This window comes from Helianthus annuus, chromosome 11 (assembly GCF_002127325.2).
Source record: "Helianthus annuus cultivar XRQ/B chromosome 11, HanXRQr2.0-SUNRISE, whole genome shotgun sequence".
Taxonomy (NCBI): domain Eukaryota; kingdom Viridiplantae; phylum Streptophyta; class Magnoliopsida; order Asterales; family Asteraceae; genus Helianthus; species Helianthus annuus.
In genome coordinates this window covers 118,511,598-118,533,611 of record NC_035443.2, presented here as the reverse complement: position 1 = coordinate 118,533,611, position 22,014 = coordinate 118,511,598, and the positions used below count along the sequence as shown (strand labels likewise).

At 41.3% G+C, this 22,014-nt stretch overlaps 5 non-coding genes across 5 annotated transcripts; all 5 read left to right on the top strand.

Moving 5' to 3' along the window:
• Window positions 1-2,106: 2,106 nt before the first annotated feature.
• Window positions 2,107-2,205, top strand: LOC118484605. The gene has a single exon (XR_004873712.1). It is a non-coding gene; the product is annotated as a small nucleolar RNA R41 (small nucleolar RNA).
• Window positions 2,206-2,491: 286 nt separating this feature from the next.
• On the top strand, window positions 2,492-2,594 carry LOC118484599. The gene has a single exon (XR_004873706.1). It is a non-coding gene; the product is annotated as a small nucleolar RNA Z103 (small nucleolar RNA).
• Window positions 2,595-3,952: 1,358 nt separating this feature from the next.
• LOC118484608 lies at window positions 3,953-4,052 on the top strand. The gene has a single exon (XR_004873715.1). It is a non-coding gene; the product is annotated as a small nucleolar RNA R41 (small nucleolar RNA).
• Window positions 4,053-4,099: 47 nt separating this feature from the next.
• LOC118484615 lies at window positions 4,100-4,178 on the top strand. The gene has a single exon (XR_004873721.1). It is a non-coding gene; the product is annotated as a small nucleolar RNA Z155 (small nucleolar RNA).
• A 77-nt stretch (window positions 4,179-4,255) lies between these two features.
• LOC118484603 lies at window positions 4,256-4,358 on the top strand. Its single transcript, XR_004873710.1, has one exon. It is a non-coding gene; the product is annotated as a small nucleolar RNA Z103 (small nucleolar RNA).
• Window positions 4,359-22,014: the final 17,656 nt, after the last annotated feature.

Sequence of the window (22,014 nt, the reverse complement as noted above, 5' to 3'; positions counted from 1 at the left end):
TTTTGATTTTGTGTGGCCCATCCTGACTCATCCGCCTTTTTTACATTATTTACTTATGCCTATCCTGACCTACCAACACTTTATTGCTGGCCCAAAAGAATCCAAACTCTTAAATTAAATACCCATCTTGACCCAAAATTTGTTAATGGGTTTGTGTTGCCAAGCCTAATCATAAGTACAGACATTACAGTTCAGACTTTGCATCGTACACCTAGTCTACATCATAAGTTCAGGCATTTCATCGAACACAGTTCAAGCATTTCATCTAACTGGTCTACATCAATAGTTAAAGCATTTCGTTGAAAACCATTCAGGCAATTCATCGAGGCAATTCATCGAACACCTGGTCTACATCAACAGTTTAGGCATTTCATCGAAAACAGTTCAAGCATTTCATCGAACACCTAATTTACATCATAAGAAGATAACCAAATGCCATTAATTTTTACTCCAATACCACCAAATACTGCTACTTTACTTCAATACCACAATGCATATATATATTAATAAAAGTTGTCTATTAGAACCCATAACCATGGTAGAACCCATATGGTACACAACGTCTGATTTAGGTAAATATCTTCGATTTGATAACACAACGTCAGGTGAATTGTTTCGAAAGCTTTGTGTAGCAGATAAAACGTTTACGATGACTATGTAGAATCAAACAAAATCACATAAATCAAAGATTAAAGAGAGAAATTGAAGATGAAAAGGATGACATTTGTAATGATCTAACAACCTAACAAGACGGTTATGAAGAGATCTGAGTAGTGGTGTTCTTGAGTTCTGATCTTTGAGTATGGTGGTTATATGGAGGATGAATGTTTGTTCAATACGAACAGTAGTGTTCTGAGTAGTGGTGTTCTTGAGTTTTGATTTTTGAGTTTTAGATTTGGAAAACCCATTTATGTTTTAAATGTTTTAAGGAATTACCCATCCTGATCTATCTTGTATTTCCCTGTGGCCCATCCTAACCCATTTAATTTTTAGTTATTTTTTTATTTACCCATTTCAACCCCCTTACCTATAGTTGTCAACCCAAAACAACCCATAGCTTCTTTTTTAAAAGTCCAAATCAACCCAAATTCATACTTTTGGGTCAAAATTGCCAGGTCTAATCCCAACTGTTACTTCATTTACATTGACTAGTCTAAATTTGAAAAGTTAAAAGAATAAAAAGTTAGGCTTACAAAAAGTTATGAATTCTTGATCCCAACTGTTACTTCATTTACATTGACTAGTCTAAAACTTTTTAGTATCTCATGCCCGTTTTTTATAAATTATAAAGGCCTGAAAATTTCTACCAGAGAAAGTAATCCGGAACCAAACCATTAATAATGATTCGGTTTGGTTTAAATTTTTAAAGGTTCGGTTTCAGTTTTGATGAACAGAAACCTTTACTAATGGTCCATCTCATGGTTTGAGATCTCATGGTTTGAGATGTAAACCGTCCAAACCGAACCATAAACATCAATGACGTGTGAGGGTAAATATCTAATAAGACCAAAGGGTATGAGGCTCGGCACCGGGCCGTCCCCCCTTTTTGGTCCGTCACAAACCGCCCCCCTTAGGGGCGTCTCGGCACTTCTGGCACAAATGTAACGCCGGAGACGGGGCTAATGTTTGAAAATTGGTGGGCCCCCTTTAGTTCTTCTCTCTCTCTCCTTGAACATATATTATTTTTTATTAAAGTGGGTAGTCCCCCCACACCCTTGGGTAGTCCCGAAGAGGATGCTCCTCCTCCCGTGATGACGTGACACCTACGTGGCAGATAGTCTCCAAAGAGACTATCCATCCCATACCCATCGGTCTAACAAAACAAGATATTAACTTTGAACAGATTAGCAGAAAATTTGGATTGAAATGCAATCATAATTGAGGGATGAATAATGCAAAATATTAACATTTGAAGGCCATAACCTGTACATTTTCCCCTTCCCTCTTTCATATACTCCCGCCGCATCCCATATATACAACAAACCCTAAAACCCTAATATTCCGCCATAAATACACTCTAGCGCAGTTGACTTCAAAATGGACCAATTTGCAGGCATCCTTAATCTCTCTGTATTAAAAACATCTTAATTTTTTTCTTAACGATTTAGAGGTGCAATGATGTTGAAATCTACCTATTTTATGAAGGAAAACTTGAGTTTTATCTTCATGATTAGAAACAACCAATGGATCCTTCTGAGCACTCTACTTTCATTCTGTTTTATATGTCGATACAATGTGGTTTAGATGCCTTTAAGGTGATGAGAAAGTTATCGGAAAATATGATGTTGATTGATAAATACTTCCAGACTACAATTATCTGATCAATGGTTTATTCGTCTTCTACCTTTTGATATTTTTTAAGAATTTCAATGGCTATTAGTTTTCATTTTTTTTTTTTTTTTTTGGCTTCTGTTGCTCTTTTATTTGTTGCTTTAGACGCAGTGAATTTTATTTTTTTTAGTTTATATGAAACTGTTTGAAGGAATGAAAGATGGAAGTGATGATTATTTCCCCAGATGACCGAAGCTGATTATACTGTGCGCTATTTTTACATTCTTTCTTTAGGAAGAATCCAAGCCAGAAATCTGATCCATCTTTTGATTTTTATTTTATTTTTATTAATCAATTATTCTGTTTTTATGAGTTTAGCAGGTTCATGACTCGACTTAACAATAAGATTCGCCTGACAAAGGGTTTAGTTAAAGTATAAGTTAAGCACATTGAACAGAAGTTCACATGCCAAGCACATTGTAGACTAGTCAACCCATTTTTGAAATATTTAAGATGGGTTTGCTAAATTTAAATTAAAGTGAGAGCTTTATTAAGCATGTGTCTAAAATTAATTTTGTTTAATAGACGAGCCTAGGTTCGAGCTTTACTTATCAAACTTGAGTCGGCTGGTGATCTTAAATGAGTTTATTAAATACCTTTTTTTTCCGAATGCCAACAATATTAGGGTGTAAGGGGCACTCCCCTAAGAGGGGAGTCCCCTCTCTTACGCATAACCAATCCTCGTGTGCCACGTCAACTCCCCTCTTAAACTCCCCTAACACCCTAAATTGATGGCGGCACTCCCCTCTTAGGTGACTTGGTTTTTTATTAAAAAAAAAAAGCAAATTTCTCATTGGTCCAACCCTTCTCTCTCTCCTCCCTCTCTCCTCCCTCTCTTCGGTGAATCCCCACCGATTTCTTCCCTCTCTCTACCTCACCGCCTTGATGACGGTACCACCACTCTTCGGTGGATCAACTCCCCGCATGGGGTCACCGACTACGCCCCTTACACCCTTATATTTAACTTCATACAGTAGTTTATTCCCAACCATATGTCTTCATTATTCTTTAGTAAACTCCAAGTGGGTATTGTCTTGTCCCACATCGCCTCGGGAAAAGAAATTATTAGTGTTTATAAACATGTGTCAGTTTTATAAATCGTTGGACTTAGTCACGCGAGTCTGTAATCCAAGTGGGGGCATTAAGATGGGTTTGAAGGTTCGTTTAAAGGGGACTAGTCATGGTTGTATGGTCAACTAACTAAAGAGAATCGTTTCGGGCAACTAAAGGTTCACTGCTGCTTTCAGTCTTTGCAGGTATTTGTTTGGAGGATCCACGGTATAAATAAAAGCCCGCCTCTGTGGGAGAGAGGAGTCTTTGAGGGAGAGACCGCTGGCTGATGGTTTCGAGCTATATAAACTGGAAGCCAATTAGAGTATCTGTTTCCATCCTGACCAAGGTGGGATGGCGTATGAGCTGACTTAACCAGAGCAGTAACTAACAATACCAGCGTAACATTCGACTGTTTGAGGCGCGTGAACCGGTTCTCCTGTTGTCTTTTACCAAATGTTCCGTAGCTCTTCCTTCTGGATCAACACCCCATTTTTATTAAATAACATGGTTATAATCTCTCTGTGTTATAAACAACTTACTTGACTTGCATTTCTAGTTTTTGAATGATTTAGAGTCGCAATGATGTTGAAATCTACCTATTTTATGAACGAAGCTTGAGTTTTCAGTTCATGATTAGAAACAACCAATGGATCCTTCTGAGCACTCTAAATATATTCTATTTTTTTAACTCTTGGATACAATGTAGTTTAGATGCCTTTAAGGTGATGAGAAAGTTGTCGGAAAATATGATGTTGATTGATAAATACTTCCAGACTACAATTATCTGATTAATGGATGATTCGTTTTCCACCTTTTGACATTTTCTAGATTACATTTGTGATTTGTTTGCATTTATTTTTTAGAATGAAAGATGGAAAGGATGATTATTTCCCCATATGATCGAAGCTGATTATATTGTGCGCTATTTTATTTTCTTCTTTTCAAGGAGAATCCAAGCCAGAAATCTGATCCCTCTTTTGAATTTTTTTGGTTTTATTAATCAAGCAAGTTTTTATGTGTTTAGCTGCTCATGTAGAAAACAGTGTATTTGACTTCTTTTAGGGCACCTTCATATTGGAGGCGTGTAAATGACTTAAGATGCTCATGACTCTACTTGTTGCTTGCAATAAGATTTGCGTGACAAAGGCATTAGTTTTCAATAAGATGAAGCACATTTAACTCAAATTCACATGTCATGCTTGATGTAGCCAAAGAATAAATCTTTTAAGAGAGTTGCAAGTGAGTGCAATTACCAGTGGTGTCGAAATGTCACAATACTGCAGCATTATCCATAGCTAATAACCGTCTCTTCCATGACAAAACTAAGCATTTTGAAGTAGATCTGTATTTCTTGAGAGAGAAAATAGCAACTGGAGTCAGGGGCAGAGCTAGTGTAGAAGAAGGGGTAACACGGAATACCCATCAACTCCGTCTACGTAGTGTAAATTTCTTGTTTCTGGTTTTATACAAAAGATACCTCTGATCCCCAAAAAATACTTTTGGAATACTCCTGAATTTTGTTGTTAGCTCTGCCACTAACTAGAGTCATAAATATCTTTTTTCTTATTTTTGTATATAAAAAATATTATTAATTCTAATATGTTACTAATACTGATGTGTTTTTTGTTGTGAGGGTCAATAATATAAGGTGCATATGGACTGGACTTGAAAGTTATTTGCTCTGTGGGCTTCAAGTCTTGGATTGGGCTGAGTTCGTGAGTCAGAAAGTTCTTGGGCCAAAAAGTGTTGCAACTTAGAGGCTGTTGAAGTCCCTATATAAAAGGGTTGTGGATCTCATATGTTATTTGTGAGATCTTGTGTTTTCGTTAGATGATCATCAATTAGTCGTTTACAAAAGAACTTTATCTTGTGAAACGTTCTAGCGATTGTAATTAGTTGATTTAGTATAAATTGCATAAACCTTTAGTTTCTGACATATCTTATAAATCACAATGTGATTCTACCATTATGTTTTATTAATAAGAGTTGAAAATGGATCTCGGACACTAGATCTATGTTTCGTTACAACAATCTTTTAAGCGATTGTATGGTGTGAAATGTGTTTTTCATCTCAAAAAGTTTTCACGACACAAAAACCAACAATAACTTTTTTACACCAAAATAAAACTGAAAATATATCTTTCTCGTTTTGACATCTATACAATTTATTTTTCATTTATAGATATTTAACTTTATACCTTATATGTCTATTATTGTTCATCGGTAAACTCCATGTGGGTATCGTCCCACATCGCTTATAGAAAAAAGATTATTAATGTTTATGAGCACCACTTAAAGTTCTTGGTCGCCGGGCTCAGTCACGCCAGCCTATAACCCAAGTGGAGGCATTAAAGTGGGTTTGAAGGTCAATACACAGAGGACTAGCCATGGCTGTTAAATCAAGTAATCAGAGAAATCAGGTCGGGCTTCAAAAGGTTCCCGGCTGTGCACAAGTGTTGCACATTTCAGTCTTTGGAGATTTGTCGGAGGACCCACAGTATAAGTCCGGGTATTTTAGAGACCGTGGGATGGTTGAATCACTTTCAAGGGCGAGCCATCTGAATATCCATTTCCATTCGACCCAGGTTTGATGGTTTATTAGCTGACTTAACAAGAGCAACAACCAACACAATGTTACACTGACTGTTTGAGGCATACGAACTGTTCCTCTTGGTGTCTTGGCTAATAGTTCCATGTCTCTTCTTCTCGACCAACACCCCACTTTTTTAAACAAAATGGTTAGTGAAGAGGTATGGTCCCAAGTCCATGCACACATGGGAGGGACCACACTATTTTTATCTAACATGGCGCCTACATCAGCAAAGCGTATCCAGAAGCTTCTGGAAGCTATCGCAGGTGACACTAAAGATGCTCCTCTAGAAAAAAAGGACAACACGTGTCACCAACGATCAGACGCCACCTGGACCTGCAGCACGATCCTAGGACAGGCTGACAGCTGCTGATGCAATTCTCCTACCTAGACAAATAACGGCGCGCCACGTCACCCACTACTCTGAGTGCAACAGAGGAGACCAAGAGGATATTCCCCTTGGTCGGACAGCTGGCGCCCGGTAACAGCTGGCAAGGGCTCTCCTCCCTCCTTCATACTTCGGCTATAAATAGGACACTCCTCCTTCAGGTTTAACATTCTGATCTCTTCACATTTCACCTACAACACACACTATTTTCTCCTCAGAACAGTACTTATTCTCACGCCGGAGGGTGGTCACAAGGAGAACCCCCCCAATTCTCCTCCTTGTAGCAAGTCACCGGTGTTCTGTTTTGCAGGAAGCTTACAATCAGCGAGTGGAGAAGGAGATTGAACCCCACACAAGAGACGACCCAGCTGGTTAACCCTAGTGTTAACCAGTGTTTCATCATTGGCGCCCACCGCATCTTTCGCAAACCACTTTCATCTCTTTTCTATTCAAAAAACACTCTCTAAATGGCTGAACAAAACCCTTCTCTTCACGTAGACGGAGAAAGCTCTTCCTTTGAGTTGCATACGGACACCGTTCACGTCCAAAGGCACCAAAGGAACGGGACCGTTAGAGAAAAACAAGTAAACAACGAGATACCTGATCTCTTTGGAAGCACTTCCACAGTTATCAACCAAACCAAAAAATGGAGCTAACAACCAAACACCACCCGGAGTCGTCAATCAGACAACTCCAGGAGTCCAAACGCCAAACCATGGTGCTGGTCCTTCAGCATCATCGGCTCAGGCACAGTTGAACTTCTCAGGAATCTTAGGGCTACCTGAAGGAGAAACTCTGGCCTCCTGGTTTGCCAAGCAAACAACGTCTCTGAACCTGATCTAGGCGCAATTAAGCGCACAACAAGCATTGCTCCAAGCGCAAGCTGCCCCATCCACTTTCGTCCTCAAAGACCACCAAGTACTCGGATTCCTCAACAAACGCATGCGCATGGGCACCCGCGGAACCAGCAACATGAGAAATCATCCGCCATCAGGAGACAAAGCGTGCATGACACGCGTGATGCGTGTGAAGTGTTATATATATTAGGTGTATATTTTAAGCCCGTTTACACTTTTTAGCCAAGTTTTAAATTTATAAAACACGTTATTTACTAATACTAAACACACATATGGGCAAGGGCACCCATCGTGGACGTAGTACAGTGTTGGTAAGATACCGAGGTCGTCCAAGGACACAAGAGCTTTTAGTAACGGTTTATCCTCAACGTCTAATCAAATCAAAAGTTAGAAAAAAGGTTTTAAACTAGAAAAATAAAACTAACTAAGATGCTGAAAATAAAAATAAAAGTAAAAGCAGATAGACAAGATGAATCACTTGGATCCGACTCGTGTGTAGTGTAACCTTTGATTATTTTCGCACTTTTGCACATTTTAAGAGATTATCTTAGTTATTGTAGTAGGCCCCTCTTTTGAAGGCGACGTTACCCTCAACCCAGTAGTTTGAGTCAGCAAGGATACAATCCTAAAGGGTCGGATTATTGAAAGATAATTAATTAAGTTATTAATGCATAATGTGGTAGGCCCCTCTTTTGAAGGTGACGTTACCCTCGGCTAAGTAGTCTGAGTCACCAGGGATACAGTCCTAAGTAGCCGGGTTAATGTTTTAATAGTAGTTTAACTTATGAAAGGGTCAAAGAGTTTGGACCCCCGCCATCTAATACCGGTATGTATTGAAGGAGGTCCTACTAAATTTGACCCAGGTCCTTTGCAGAATCTATACACTGAACAATGGCAAGACTCTTACTAAACCGTTCCCTTAACCCCCGACCAGGTAGCCAACATATCTCCATATAGACCGTGGAGATATGAATGGTGAAAATCTTTTATTTTATATAAACAGTAAAATAATGCCAAGACACCACAGACAAACGATAAGGAAGAATCACCTTCAACATAAGAAACTAGTTATTAAAGTCATTAATATATAACCAAATAAAAAGTGCGAAAAGATTAAAAATAAAAAGTATTACACTAAACACTTGTCTTCATCAAGTGATGTAAGAGACTTAGGCAAACATGGCCTTTGATTGTCAAGAACTCTTACGATCAATCTTGGATCCCGAGATGACTCACACACTCTATGATGGACAATGGATGATGGTGGTGGATGATGGTATTGTGATGTGGTGGGTGGTGGGTGAAGTGTGAGTGATGTGCGTGAAGTGTGTTATAATTTGGATGTATATTTTAAGCCATTTTTACACTTTTTAGCTAAGTTTTAAATTTATAAAACACGATATTTACTAACACTAAACACACATATGGGCAAGTGCACCCATCGTGGACGTAGTATAGTGTTGGTAAGATACCGAGGTCGTCCAAGGACACAAGAGCTTTTAGTACCGGTTTATCCTCAACGTCTAATCAAATCAAAATGTTAGAAAAAGATTTTTAAACTAAGAAAATAAAACTAACTAAATGCTGAAAAATAAAATAAAAATAAAAACAGATAGACAAGATGAATCACTTGGATCCGACTCGTGTATTAGTATAACCTTTGATTATTTTCGCACCTTTGCACTTGTTTTAGAGATTATCTTAGTTATTGTAGTAGGCCCCTCTTTTGAAGGCGACGTTACCCTCAACCCAGTAGTTTGAGTCACCAAGGATACAATCCTAAAGGGTCGGATCATTGAAAGATAATGAATTAAGTTATTAATGCAAATTATGGTAAGCTCCTCTTTTGGAGGTGACGTTACCCTCGACTAAGTAGTCTGAGTCAGCAGGGATACAGTCCTAAATAGCCGGGTTATCGTATCAATAGTAGTTAACTTATGAGGGGGTTAAAGTGTTTGGACCCCCGCCATCCAATACCTTTGGGTATTGAAGGAGGTCCTACTAAATTTGACCCAAGTCCCTTGCAGGACCTCTAAACGCTGAACAAGGGCAAGACCCTTACCAAACCGTTCCCTTAACCCCCGACCAGGTAGCCAACATACCTCCATATAGACCGTGGAGATATGAATGGTGAAAATCTTTTATTTTATATAGACAGTAAAATAATGCCAAGACACCACGGACAAACGATAAGAAAGAATCACCTTCAACATAAGCAACTAGTTATTAAAGTCACTAATACAAAACCAATTAAAAAGTGCAAAAGATTAGCAATAAAAAGTATTATACTAAACACTTGTCTTCACCAAGTGATGTAAGAGACTTAGGCAAACATGGCCTTGATTGTCAAGAACTCTTACGATCAATCTTGGATCCCGAGACGACTCACACACTCTATGATGGACAATGGATGATGGTGGTGGATGATGGTGTTGTGATGGTGGTGGGTGGTGGATGAAGTGTGAGAGAGGTGGTGTGCCAAGGGATGAGTTGCAATGAATCCAAGCACTCCTATTAATAGGCTGAACAGAGGCCTGGGCACGGCCCCGTGCCTGTCTGACACTATCTCTCCTCATTAATTATAATTCGCAATTACAATTAACGCGCCTGCAGTACTTTGGGCACGCCCCCGTGTTCACTAGGCACGGCCCCGTGGTGAGCAATAGAAGCTTCTACAGGTTTGTCTTTTCTGCTGCTTCTTGGGCACGGCCCTGTGCTCGCTGAGCACGGGGCGTGTTCAGTCTTCTGCCTTCTCTGTTTTGCTTGGGAGGATGCTGTCGAGGGGTCGAGCAATCCACTTTTGCTCATTTTCTTGTATTTATGTTAGATTTAGCTGCCTTTTTGCTTCTTTTGTTAATTTGAGCTCATTTAATCCTGAAAATACAAAAGGAAGACAAAAACACACTTTTTCCAACATTAGTACTTAAAAAGGGTTAGTTTTATGCCTCATTTGATGTAATTTATATGTTGCATTTTACACACATCAAATATCCCCACACTTGAACTTTTGCTTGTCCTCAAGCAAAACTCTTTAATATGTGGCTTACACTCCCAAATGGAATGGGTAGAAGAGAAGGTTTTGGCTTGTCATAGAGTGTCGGGAATCCAAGATCTTTATTGGGTTTTATTTTTATTTATTTACAATCCTATTCGTCATGATTTATTAAAAACTTTTCATAAGGTAAATTATTTATTAAGGCGTAACATGCCTTTTTAAAATTTTATTTATATACAAGTTCACATATCTCACGGGTGAAATCACTCAACACTCGGCCGAAGGTGTATTTTTAGTGAATCACTCGAGAGCGGCATGGAACTTATTCCTACCATAAGCTTGCCAAGCAAGCAATCCTCCTCCTTTTTAACTTTATACCTTTGTAAATATCAAGAGGACTTTTTGGGTGAAGGGTTAGGCTTGGGCTAAAGGTGGGTAGTTGGGTTAGTGGTTAGTAGAAAAGGGCGAAAGTCGTAAAAAGCATCGGTTTTCGTAAAACATTTTGTTTTTGTGACTTTTTATTTTTAATGAAGTATTTCTTCAAACAAGCTTTTGTTTGAGGAGCTTTGCTTGTTTATTTCTAACTTCATTGTATATATATATATATATATATATATATATATATATATATATATAGTCACACGAAAACCGAGCTTGTTACTAAAATATATGAGTAAAAATAAAAAGGGTTTTTGGTGGGTAAAAAGTGTTTTTGGGGCTAAGAAACGAAAAGGTTTAGGCTCAAAGAAACTAACTAGGGGGAGTTTTTCGGTAGGTGAAAATAAAAATAAAAATAATGGTGTTGAAAGAAAAAGGGTTAGTCCTAATGCCTCAATCATTTACTTACTTGGGTTTAAGTTGGTAAGGACTGGGAATGAATTGTCATGGCAAGTTCTAGAGTCGTAAGAACCAAGCGGCTATTCACATAAGAAACGAATGTAGGATCGGTTTCGCGACCTGAATGAGTCGTTCGGAAGAGCTCTCGTATGTTTCAGAGGCGGAATACTAAGAAACACACTAGAAAACAGCTTGAATACACTTTAAACCTCTTTTCTATTGATATAACAGTGATTACAGTACAAAGAAATACCGGCAGCACCTCGGTATCAGTTTTCCGAATCGTTACAAATGACTACCGCTTGAAGACTATATATACTAGTTCCTGACCGTTTGAACATGTTCAAACGGTTGACTATCATTCAAACGGAAGACCTTCAAACGGTCAGCACTCCTCAAACGGACAACATTCATTCAAACGGCCAGACTTTTTCCAAACGGCCAGCCTTCAATTTTCATGTTTCTTGATTTCTTGTCCGATCTGATCTGCAATGAACCCGAGACTCAACATAAGACGAAGACGACAGATGACTGCACCAACAGACTCCCCCTCAGATGTTGACGAGTCTTAAGTGTCGAGTCTTCACAATCTTTAATCTTTATCAGTCCTCTGGGCTTCTCTCTCTCTCTGTCTTCAGACTCCCCCTCTCGATTTGCTGGTATTACTTTGTTCTTCAGCAACATCTTCAGGATCGTTGTCTGGCTTTCCAAAATTTGATTTCCAGGATCGAAACTTGGCTTTCTTCAACGGATATAGTAACCTGGCTTTCTATCTTTAGATCCAAGATTGAAACCTGCCAATTCCTGCACATTCTTAACCCGGAAATAAATTTTCTAATTTTAACAATTTGCATCACTAACACTGACTCTCTCTCAAATCATACATACATGATGAACCATTTGTTGATTAAAAACATATTTTGACAATTAGAAGCACTCCCCCTCACAACAATGTCATCATGTTTAGCACTCGGAATTTTGATAATCAGCTTTCCAACATCAGTTTGTCAAAAATCTTTTTGAATTTTTCAAAATTTATGCTAAAACACACACAATCTTTTTGGATTTTTCAATGTAAAGAAATAAAATGCAGACAATGAAATATTTACAAACATATTTTTGTGAGTTTGTGTAAGAGGATCATATCAGTTTATGAGACATGTCACTAACACCGTTAAGCTGATTTCATTTTCAGTTCTAAACAATTTACCTAGATTGTCAGTATATCGGTCCACTGAAATTTTCACACAAAGTTCAACTGATCCGATATACGATATTAATGTTTTAAGAACTTAAACTTATCCGTGTGTCCCACTACTTGAATATACTCCCGTATCCAGATCCCAATATTCAGTCTTACAGGTGAGTATATGTCACACCCCCAAAATCCCACACGCGGAGTACCACCGCTGGGAGGCGTGACATGACCAGGATCAAGCCATCAATCATATCAAACATAGCATTTAATAATAATAAAAGTAATTAAGGTAGTTCATCATGATATGATTGATGTTTCAAAACCAAACATTGTTTAAGTAGCGGAAGCATAGTAGTGTAAACTCCAAAAATAATTATAAGTTCAAATATCGTTCACGATCCATATCCCACAACGACCTGCTCCTCCCTGTGCAAGCTCCATAATGTACCTAAGGTCCTGCAAGGCATGCAGCAAATAGTCAACAACTAGTTGAGCGAGTTCACAGAAAGTAAGTTCGTAATAATCATGCGTAAGTTCATCTAATAAGGCTTCCCAAGCAAGAATATTCTATTGGTGAGGGATTCTCACGTTTATCCTTTATAACGGGGCTTCCCATTATGGTACTTACTAGACTAGTGCAACCATGTGTTCTTCTTAAACCAAGAACAGGAATACGTACAGGGTCACGCAGGATTTACGTGACGTGCCCTTCCCCGAGGACAGTGGTACGCGTGGGGGCTACGCAGGATTTACGCAGCGTGTCCTTCCGACCCGGAAGACAGTAGAAAGTATTGGGTTACGCAGGATTTACGTAACGTGTCCTCCCGACCCGGGAGACAATTGGCAATTACTGGGTTACGCAGGATTTACGTAACGTGTCCTGACTATCCTGAGGACGATGGTCTATAGTCTAGTGATTGCGTAAGTACGAGTAATCATTCCATATCAAATCATTCCAACCCAATTCCCACCCGGGAATCCCATGCCTTGGCTGTGTGAACTCACCTTGGTTTGCTCGGCAGATACACAAAGAGTACAGGTAGCAAGTAAATGGTCAACCACGTCCTATCACGGTTTTTATACAAGTCAGGTTTTGACTTCACGTAATGCACGTATAAAACATACAAGTTAACATGTTTCGAGCACTTATAGAACATGGTAACACTTAGCAGTCAAGAGCATAACTTGTGCGTTCTAATCTCGGCCCAACATAACCCGGCCCAATTATATACCACATATTAAACTTGTGCGATTCAATGTCTAAGCCCAAAAGACGATCAGCCCAATTACATACTACCAAATAACATATCGGCCCAACCAGATAAGCAGTCCAATAACATACATTCATAAGTCCAAATTATTTGGCCCAACTGATTGGGCTCGTGACAGGCAGGGTCCAATACAGTGTACGTGCATAACCGGTCTCGAGTCGCAACCAGCGATCTCGAGTCGCAACAGGGGGTTACGAGTCGCAACGAGAGGTTTCGAGTCGCAAGGGATGGTCTCGGCTCGTCATGGTCTGGTTACGAGTCGCAACGGGACTCGCAACCATGGTTTCGGCTTGTGTTGTTGTGGTCTCGAGTCGCAATCCGGACTCGCAACCTCGGTCCCGTGTTGTTCTGCTTGTGCGATCAGTAAACAAATCCCGTGATTCATGCTATCAGTTACAACAGCTAACAATTTCCAAGTTTTACACAATCAATCCCAATTAATCGGTTTCCTTGTTTATCAAATCAATTAACACAATCCCTACAATTCGGTTAACCAACTATAGATCAAACAAGGCAATTTCATCAAGAACTCTTATGAACCCTAATCCATATCAACATGAACAACATTATAATCATTCATACGGATCAATCATATCATCCAAGTATATCATTCGAGTTCAACACATCTCAGCCGATTACATCTATTCCATCCTAATCATGACGCAATAACATAATCAATCCTAGTAACCATACATGTGAGCCGATTAACAATCATTCAGTTTCATATATCAACAATCCGATTATTATTGCAAAACACATATAAGTCGATTAGCTATAACACATCATCAAACAACAACAACAAACACTTAATCATACTAACCGAATTGGAGAAGGAACAAGGATGATCCGGATGAGAATGATCTTCGGTTGTAAGGGTGTGTGTGCCGTCGGGTTCCAAGCAAACAAGAGAGAGAGCCAAAAGTTGTCTAGGGTTTTGTGTGTTTTCTTGTGTTCAGTGACAAATGAGAGAACAAAACCCCTTACGGGTGTTTTACTCGCTAAGGAGAAGTGGGCCGAACCCACTAATGGGTTGCCCATGTTCCGAGTACAAGAGGTGCGGCCCAATTTGGGCTTGTGCGGTCGGATGGTGTTGTGTGGTTCGGATTGGGCTTGGTTAATACACACATAATAAACACACATATTAAACATAGCACATATCAAATAATCATTCGCTTAGTAAGTCAAGTTCATATAGTCATAACATGTTCATAAACGTTACACAAAGATAGGTCTAAAGTTCGAGTTGTCACATTATCCCCAACTAATTGGAAATTTCGTCCCGAAATTTGGTATGCACTCACTGAGGAAGCTAGGTAAGTTATAACGTTCACTAGTTTTCCTGGGGTGTCACATCCTCCCCCCGTTGATCTGGAATTTCGTCCCGAAATTCCGAAGTAGTAGCTTCATCCTCAGCAGTGGTTGCATTGGTTCCGAATAACTGGGGGTACTTTTCTGTCATTCTGTCTTCGCGTTCCCAGGTGTACTCTGGGCCACATCGGGAGTTCTAACGAACTCGAACAAGAGGGATTCTCTTGTGTTTGAGGACCTTCACGTCCCGGTCCGTGATTTCAACTGGTTCCTCGACGAACTGATAGGCACTTCTTTAGGTTCGACACATGAAAGACATTGTGAACTGCCCCGAGTTCAGCTGGTAGGTTTAGCTTGTATGCTACTCTGCCAATCTTTTCTATGATTTCGAATGGTCCGACATATCGCGGATTTAGTTTGCCCCGTTTGCCAAAACGAACTACACCCTTCCAGGGTGAAACTTTTAATAAAACCCGGTCCCCGACCTGAAATTCCAATGGCTTTCTACGCTTATCCGCGTAGGATTTCTGACGGTCGCGTGCTGCCGCCATGCGCTGTCGTATCTGTGCAATCTTTTCTGCGGCGTCCACTACAATCTCTGGACCCGTAATCTGACTATCCCCCACCTCTGCCCAACAGAGAGGTGACCGGCATTTACGCCCGTACAATGCCTCGAATGGAGCGGCTTGAATGCTGGTGTGATAACTATTATTATACGAGAACTCCACCAAAGGAAGATGCTTTTCCCAGCCGTTGCCGAAATCAATAACGCACGCCTGAAGCATGTCTTCGAGAGTTTGGATCGTACGCTCAGACTGCCCATCCATCTGAGGATGATATGCTGTGCTCATGTCTAATCGTGAGCCGAAAGATTTATGCATCGCTTGCCATAGCTCTGACGTGAATCGTGCATCGCGATCCGAAATGATGGATGTGGGCACCCCGTGCCTCGAAACAACTTCTTTAAGATGAACGTCTGCTAGAGTGGAGAACTTATCCGTTTCCTTTATAGCTAGGAAGTGTGCAGACTTGGTGAGTCGATCCACGATCACCCATATGGTATCATTCCCACGTTGGGATCTAGGTAGGCCTGTAACGAAATCCATGGAAATTTCTTCCCATTTCCATTGAGGTATCTTAGGCTGCTGAAGTAAGCCCGCTGGTTTCTGGTATTCAACCTTGACTCTCACACAGGTCAAGCACTTGCCGACATAGGTCGCGATGAGAGCTTTCATACTTGGCCACCAGTATGTTGTTTTGATATCGTGGTACATTTTATCCGACCCTGGATGTACCGAATAGCGAGACTTGTGTGCTTCATCCATTACAAGTTCGCGTAGACCGCCATAGAGTGGGACCCAAATACGCCCCGTTACATAGTAGGCGCCGTCTTCCCTCAGTTCCATTCGTTGTCGTGAGCCGCGTAAGGCTTCAGCTTTGACGTTTTCGGGCTTCAGTGCTTCTATCTGAGCAGCTCGTATCTGAGCAGGAAGACTGGACTGAATAGTAAGCTGTAGCGCTCGCACGCGCTTCGGTAGGGTGTCCTTTCGACTAAGGGCATCAGTCACAACATTGGCTTTGCCTGGATGGTACTTGATAGCGCATTCGAAATCATCGAGTAGCTCGACCCATCGTCGTTGACGCATATTCAATTCCTTTTGCTTAAGAATATGCTCGAGACTCCTGTGATCGGTGTAAATCGTGCACCTGGTACCGTACAGGTAGTGTCGCCATATCTTAAGCGCGAAAACAACAGCTCCCAGCTCTAAATCGTGCGTCGTGTAGTTCCGTTCATGAACCTTTAGTTGACGAGAGGCGTAGGCAATAACTTTATCCTGCTGCATCAATACGCAACCCAGACCCTGTATTGATGCGTCACAATATACTACAAAAATCATCCGTGCCCTCTGGCAACGAGAGAATAGGTGCGCTGCAAAGTCTTTCCTTTAGGTAGTGAAAAGCAGTCTCCTGGGGCTCTCCCCAGCGATAGTCGACCCCCTTCTGTGTTCGTAGTGTAAGCTGCTGAGCAATCTTTGAAAAGTCTTTGATGAACCGCCGATATTAACCTGCCAAACCCAAGAAGTGGCGTATCTCTGTCGGTGTACGCGGTGCAGGCCAGTTCCTGATCGAATCTACCTTGGATGGATCGACATGAATCCCATCCTTGTTCACTACGTGGCCTAAGAAATGGACTTCACGAAGCCAGAAGTCGCATTTAGAAAGCTTGGCGTACAGCTGTTCCTTCCGAAGGAGTTCCAAAATAAGACGAAGATGCTGCTCGTGTTCCTCCTGACTCTTGGAGTAGATCAGGATGTCGTCGATGAATACTATGACGAACTTGTCAAGATAGGGTTTGCACACCCTGTTCATAAGGTCCATAAATACGGCAGGCGCGTTTGTTAATCCAAATGGCATGACGAGAATCTCGTAGTGACCGTAACGAGTTCTGAAGGCTGTCTTGGGGATGTCCTCATCCCGGACTCTCAGCTGATGATACCCTGACCTCAAGTCTATTTTGGAGTAGTAACTCGACCCTTGCAACTGGTCGAATAAGTCGTCGATGCGCGGAAGAGGATAACGGTTCTTCACCGTCACCTTGTTGAGTTCACGGTAGTCGATGCACATTCTGAACGTACCGTCTTTCTTTCTCACGACAAGTACTGGAGCTCCCCAAGGCGAAGAGCTCGGACGTATGAAACCCTTTTCCAAGAGCTCTTGCAGCTGGTTTGACAGTTCTTCCAATTCTGATGGAGCTAAACGATATGGTGCGCGAGCTATGGTTGCTGTCCAGAACTATAGGAATGAGGTCGGTAGGAAACGTCTGACCAGCGAGGATAAAATTACAACCCGGAATTAAGTATAGCTTCTAGACCTTACCATTAACTAATACTACGACACGTTGGGTGTTCAAGGGAGTTGGTGTATGTTTTATCATTCGGCTAACTTCAAGGACAAATAATTGGTATTCACACCCGAATCAAACAATATAGTAACATAAGAGTCGACAAGAAGTAACTTACCCATTATTACGTTAAGATCGTCCCTTGCATCACCCTGACCCATCCCAGACACACGGTCGTGGACGTCATTGTTTCCATTGTTTCCCCCGTTGCTAACCCCATTGCCGTTCCTGCTTCCATGGTCGTGGTTCTGGTTCTGGTTCCAGTTCAATCGTGGATAGTGTCTCTCATAGTGATCCTTTGTACTATACTGAAAACATTCTCTGAAACTTTGCTGCTGCCACTGAGCCTGTGGGGCTTGAGGCTGTTGTTCCTGACCTACAGGACGTGAGTTTCGACAATCCTTAGCTTCTTGACCAATCTTAAGACATCTCTGACATCGTTCCTTGCGACACCGTCCACTGTGGTGTCTGTTACAATGGTTGCACCATGGGTGAATTCCTCGATATCTTTTCTGCCCATGATTACTAGTAAACTGTTGTCCGGGCCAATGGTAGTCATCTGTCTCTTGCTTCTGCGTCAGAGGCTGGACCAAAATCAATCCCGTGCTCAGGTTTTCATCCCACTTGCGTTTGTTATCTCTAGAAGCACATGCAGTATCAGTCTCAGCACGCTTCGGTAGTTTGTTCTGTTCTACAGCCTGGTCTGTGAGACGATGAGCCAGTCGAGTGACTTGCTGGATAGTGCCAAGGTTAGCTGTGGTCATAAGACTCTGAATTTCGGGCACTAGACCCTTGAGATACAGTTCGATGCGCTTGGTGGGAGAGTCTACCATAGTAGGACAAAATGTGGCTAACTCGTTTGATCTCCTCGTATAAACTTCAATTTCAGACCCCACCATCTGTAGGTTGGGGAACTCTTCCTCTAGTTTGTGGATGTCTTCTCGACTACAAAACTCTTCCTTAATTAAATCCTTAAACTCGTTCCAGGGAGTGGCGTTAGCAGCTGCCAGCCCTAACATCTGAACCTGTGCTTCCCACCAGGTTAATGCAGCACCTTCGAGTGTCCTAGTAGCAAAATTTACTCTACGAGACTCAGGGCAATCATGCACCTCGAAGTCAGTTTCGAGCCTTACGAACCAATGGAGGAGTCCAACCGCTCCCTCCGTGCCGCTGAAGGTACCTGGACGACAGTCCATAAAATTCTTGAAAGTGCAGACTGGTTGCTGTGTTGGTTGACCTATTGTGTACGAATAGGACAAGGTTTAATTACAAGGGCTAGTTTAGGAGTGTAGGATCTAAAGATCCTAGTGTGTGCTATAACCACAGGATATACCTCCTGCTTGTGCGGCTGCAAGTGCCGCAGCAACTTAAGCTTGAACGAGAGCCTCTAGCTGGGCTTGAGTCATGCTAATTTGTCCAGACATGATCTTCATAGTAAAAGTAACGTAAGTGAAAGTGGTTCGCGAGTAGGGCGATGACAGAAAAGAGTAAGCACGTAGGGATTCTCATGTAATAGTGTCATGTGTATCTAAGCGCAATACGAGCAAAGTTCTACATAGTTCTAGCATACAGGCAATAAACATAAACCATATTACCTAGGATGTCGAGTCTTGCACGTGGAGCGAAGCGTCGTTGTGGATCGTTGAGAGCACTGTTCCGGTTATAGTCTGGTTTTAATAAAAACGTTTTCCCATATTAAAACCAAGTTCTCTATAACCAATGGCTCTGATACCAATCTGTCACACCCCCAAAAAATCCCACACGCGGAGTACCACCGCTGGGAGGCGTGACATGACCAGGATCAAGCCATCAATCATATCAAACATAGCATTTAATAATAATAAAAGTAATTAAGGTAGTTCATCATGATATGATTGATGTTTCAAAACCAAACATTGTTTAAGTAGCGGAAGCATAGTAGTGTAAACTCCAAAAATAATTATAAGTTCAAATATCGTTCACGATCCATATCCCACAACGACCTGCTCCTCCCTGTGCAAGCTCCATAATGTACCTAAGGTCCTGCAAGGCATGCAGCAAATAGTCAACAACTAGTTGAGCGAGTTCACAGAAAGTAAGTTCGTAATAATCATGCGTAAGTTCATCTAATAAGGCTTCCCAAGCAAGAATATTCTATTGGTGAGGGATTCTCACGTTTATCCTTTATAACGGGGCTTCCCATTATGGTACTTACTAGACTAGTGCAACCATGTGTTCTTCTTAAACCGAGAACAGGAATACGTACAGGGTCACGCAGGATTTACGTGACGTGCCCTTCCCCGAGGACAGTGGTACGCGTGGGGGCTACGCAGGATTTACGCAGCGTGTCCTTCCGACCCGGAAGACAGTAGAAAGTATTGGGTTACGCAGGATTTACGTAACGTGTCCTCCCGACCCGGGAGACAATTGGCAATTACTGGGTTACGCAGGATTTACGTAACGTGTCCTGACTATCCTGAGGACGATGGTCTATAGTCTAGTGATTGCGTAAGTACGAGTAATCATTCCATATCAAATCATTCCAACCCAATTCCCACCCGGGAATCCCATGCCTTGGCTGTGTGAACTCACCTTGGTTTGCTCGGCAGATACACAAAGAGTACAGGTAGCAAGTAAATGGTCAACCACGTCCTATCACGGTTTTTATACAAGTCAGGTTTTGACTTCACGTAATGCACGTATAAAACATACAAGTTAACATGTTTCGAGCACTTATAGAACATGGTAACACTTAGCAGTCAAGAGCATAACTTGTGCGTTCTAATCTCGGCCCAACATAACCCGGCCCAATTATATACCACATATTAAACTTGTGCGATCCAATGTCTAAGCCCAAAAGACGATCAGCCCAATTACATACTACCAAATAACATATCGGCCCAACCAGATAAGCAGTCCAATAACGTACAGTCATAAGTCCAAATTATTTGTCCCAACTGATTGGGCTCGTGACAGGCAGGGTCCAATACAGTGTACGTGCATAACCGGTCTCGAGTCGCAACCAGCGATCTCGAGTCGCAACAGGGGGTTACGAGTCGCAACGAGAGGTTTCGAGTCGCAAGGGATGGTCTCGGCTCGTCATGGTCTGGTTACGAGTCGCAATGGGACTCGCAACCATGGTTTCGGCTTGTGCTGTTGTGGTCTCGAGTCGCAATCCGGACTCGCAACCTCGGTCCCGTGTTGTGCTGCTTGTGCGATCAGTAAACAAATCCCGTGATTCATGCTATCAGTTACAACAGCTAACAATTTCCAAGTTTTACACAATCAATCCCAATTAATCGGTTTCCTTGTTTATCAAATCAATTAACACAATCCCTACAATTCGGTTAACCAACTATAGATCAAACAAGGCAATTTCATCAAGAACTCTTATGAACCCTAATCCATATCAACATGAACAACATTATAATCATTCATACGGATCAATCATATCATCCAAGTATATCATTCGAGTTCAACACATCTCAGCCGATTACATCTATTCCATCCTAATCATGACGCAATAACATAATCAATCCTAGTAACCATACATGTGAGCCGATTAACAATCATTCAGTTTCATATATCAACAATCCGATTATTATTGCAAAACACATATAAGTCGATTAGCTATAACACATCATCAAACAACAACAACAACAAACACTTAATCATACTAACCGAATTGGAGAAGGAACAAGGATGATCCGGATGAGAATGATCTTCGGTTGTAAGGGTGTGTGTGCCGTCGGGTTCCAAGCAAACAAGAGAGAGAGCCAAAAGTTGTCTAGGGTTTTGTGTGTTTTCTTGTGTTCAGTGACAAATGAGAGAACAAAACCCCTTACGGGTGTTTTACTCGCTAAGGAGAAGTGGGCCGAACCCACTAATGGGTTGCCCATGTTCCGAGTACAAGAGGTGCGGCCCAATTTGGGCTTGTGCGGTCGGATGGTGTTGTGTGGTTCGGATTGGGCTGGTTCGGATTGGGCTTGGTTAATACACACATAATAAACACACATATTAAACATAGCACATATCAAATAATCATTCGCTTAGTAAGTCAAGTTCATATAGTCATAACATGTTCATAAACGTTACACAAAGATAGGTCTAAAGTTCGAGTTGTCACAGTATACCACAGCTGATATCTGTATAGGGGTTAGATGCGAAACCGTGAGAGCTCAGGTCAGAACTTCCGTTCAGCAGAGAGATGACGGCTCGACTTTTGGTGTGTCCCCTTTAGAGGATCTTTTAATTTCAACAGCAGCGACTATCAATTTTATTGTTTCATCAACATGTTGAGGGTGA